The 2,901-nt window shown below is 46.9% G+C and overlaps 1 pseudogene; it reads left to right on the forward strand.

The window, feature by feature from the left end:
* The first annotated feature begins 612 nt into the window (after positions 1-612).
* On the forward strand, positions 613-1,049 carry LOC100601035 (annotated as a pseudogene).
* The last annotated feature ends 1,852 nt before the right edge of the window (positions 1,050-2,901 follow it).

Below are 2,901 nucleotides of genomic sequence, written 5' to 3' on the forward strand. Positions count from 1 at the left end.
GGTGACTGTGATGAGCCAAAACAAAAACCGAACCAGGAACTTGTCCAAAATGACCAAACATCCTCCTTTTCCAGTCAATCTGAGTCACTGCTCACAGCTACAGTGTGGCTCCACTGAGCCCTTCTCTTCTCCTTTCCTGCAGCTGCTGTGGTGGAGTGCCACAGACCTGATGGCTTCAGACAGAATATAGCCTCTCTCAGTCCTGGAGTCTAGAAGTCCGAAGTGAAGGGATAGGTAGGGCCGTGCTCCCTCTGAAGGCTCCGGGGAGAATCCTTCCCTGCTGCTTCCAGCTTCTGGTGGCTCCAGGCGTTCCTTGGTTGGACAACTTCAGTCTCTGCCTCCACCTTCCCATGGCCTTCTTCTCTGTACCTGTCTCAGATCTGCCTCTGCTTTTCTCTTCCCCTAGGTAATCCAGGTAATACAGGATGATCTCATCTTGAGATCCTTAATTACATCTACAAAGATCCTTTTCCAAACAAGCTCACATTTACAGGTTCTGGGGGCTGGGATGTAGACATACCTTTTGGGGGGCCACCATTCAATCCACTATACCTTCCCATAAATAAGATTTATTAAACCTTTGCAGCCATCACCAAAGGTGGAGCAGCCAAAATGAAGTACAATCCCTTTGTGACTTCTGACCAAAGCAAGAACTGCAAAAGGCATTTCAATGCACCTTCCCATACTTGCAGAAAGATCATGTCTTCCCCTCTTTCCAAAGAGCTGAGACAAAAGTACAATGTTCGATCCAAGACCATCCAAAAGGATGACGAAGTTCAGGTTGTGCGAGGACACTGTAAGCGTCAGCAAACTGGCCAAATAATCCAGGTTTACAGGAAGAAATAGGTTATCTACATTGAACGGGTGCAGTGGGAAAAGGCTAACGGCATAGCTGTCCCTGTGGGCATTCACCCAGCAAGGTGGTTATCACTAAGCTAAAACTTGACAAAGGCCACAAAAGGATCCTTGAACAGAAAGCCAAATCTCACCAGGTAGGAAAGGAAAATGGCAAATACAAGAAAGAAACAATAGCGAAGATGCAGGAAGAAAATAATCTTTTTTTTTTTTTTTTTTTTTTTTTTTTTTTTTTTTTTTTTTTTTGAGACGGAGTCTCACTCTGTCACCCCGGCTGGAGTGCAGTGGTGCGGATCTTGGCTCACTGCAAGCTCCGCCTCCTGGGTTCACGCCATTCTCCTGCCTCAGCCTCCCAAGTAGCTGGGACTACAGGCGCCCGCCACCACACCCGGCTACTTTTTTGTGTTTTTTAGTAGAGACAGGGTTTCACCATGTTAGCCAGGATGGTCTCAATCTCCTGACTTCGTGATCTGCCTGTCTCGGCCTCCCAAAGGGCTGGGATTACAGGCGTGAGCTACTGCGCCCGGCCAAAATAATCTTATATAAGCTTTCATTAAAACTTGAAGTGCGGCCAGGCACGGTGGCTCACACCTGTAATCTCAGCACTTTGGGAAGCTGAGGCGGGCGGATCACAAGGTCAGGAGTTTGCGACTAGCCTGGCCAACATGGTGAAACCCCGTCTCTACTAAAAATACAAAAAAAATTAGCCAGGCATGGTGGCGCACATCTGTAATCCTAGCTACTCAGGAGGCTGAGGCAGGAGAATTGCTTGAACCTGGGAGGCAGAGGTTGCAGTGAACTGAGATCGCGCCACTGCACTCCAGCCTGGGTGACAGAGCAAGACTTTGTCTCAGAAGAAAAAAAAAAAACAACTTGAAGTGAAAAAACGATTACAATACCCAATTATAGAATTATCCCCATTTCCTAAAAATTCAATCCAAAGCAAAACCCCATTTTCTTAAACTGTCCCCAAAATCACCTAACACAAGCCCAAATCTACAAGTGTTTTCTAAAACTATCTTACTAAGGTGCCCAACAGTTCCCTATCATGTATGTTCTCCCTCACTGCAATGATTAACAAATCCAACTTTTCCAATTACAGCTGTGTTCCTGGTGGTCTTTGTCTGGAAGGCATTGACACATGGAAGGAGGAAAGAGTGGTCAGGCGCGGTGGCTCATGCCTGTAATCCCAGCACTTTGGGAGGCCGAGGTGGGTGGATTTCCTGAGGTCAGGAGTTCGAGACCAGCCTGGCCAACATGGCGAAACCCTGTCTTTACTAAAAAGTACAAAAAATTAGCTGGGTGTGGTGGCACATGCCTGGCACAGTTAGAAAAGGAAGGAGTGGGCCAGATACAGTGGCTCACGTCTGTAATCCCAGTCCTTTGGAGGCTGAGGCGGGTGGATCACCTGAGGTCAGGAGTTTGAGACCATGGCCAACATGGTGAAACCCTGCCTCTATTAAAAATACAAAAATTAGCCAGGCGTGGTGGTGCACGCCAGTACTCTCAGCTACTTGAGAGGCTGAGGTGAGAGAATCACTTGAACCCAGGAAGTGGAGGTTGTAGTGAGTCGAGATCGTGCCACTGCACTCCAGCCTGGGCAATAGAGTGAGACTCCATCTCAAAAAAAAAACAACAACAACAACAAAAAGAAAAGAAAAGGAAAGAGTGGTCAGGTGCAGTGGCTCATGGCTGTAATCTCAGCACTTTGGGAGGCTGAGGTGGGCAGATCATCTGAGGTCAGGAGTTCGAGACCAGCCTGGCCAACATGGCGAATCCCTGTCTTTACTAAAAAGTACAAAAAATTAGCCAGGTGTGGTGGCACGTGCCTGTAATTTCAGCTTCTCAGGAGGCTGAGGCAGAAGAATTGCTTGAACCTGGGAGGTGGAGGTTGCAGTGAACTGAGATCCCATCATTGTACTGCAGCCTGGGCAACAAGAGTGAAACTTCATCTTAAAAAAAACAAACAACAACAACAAAAAAAGGTTATTGTGGACATTTTTATCTGATACTATGCCAAAATTCAACAAGTGATGATTTCTTTTT

Source organism: Nomascus leucogenys, chromosome 14 (genome assembly GCF_006542625.1).
Source record: "Nomascus leucogenys isolate Asia chromosome 14, Asia_NLE_v1, whole genome shotgun sequence".
NCBI classification, from domain to species: Eukaryota; Metazoa; Chordata; class Mammalia; order Primates; family Hylobatidae; genus Nomascus; species Nomascus leucogenys.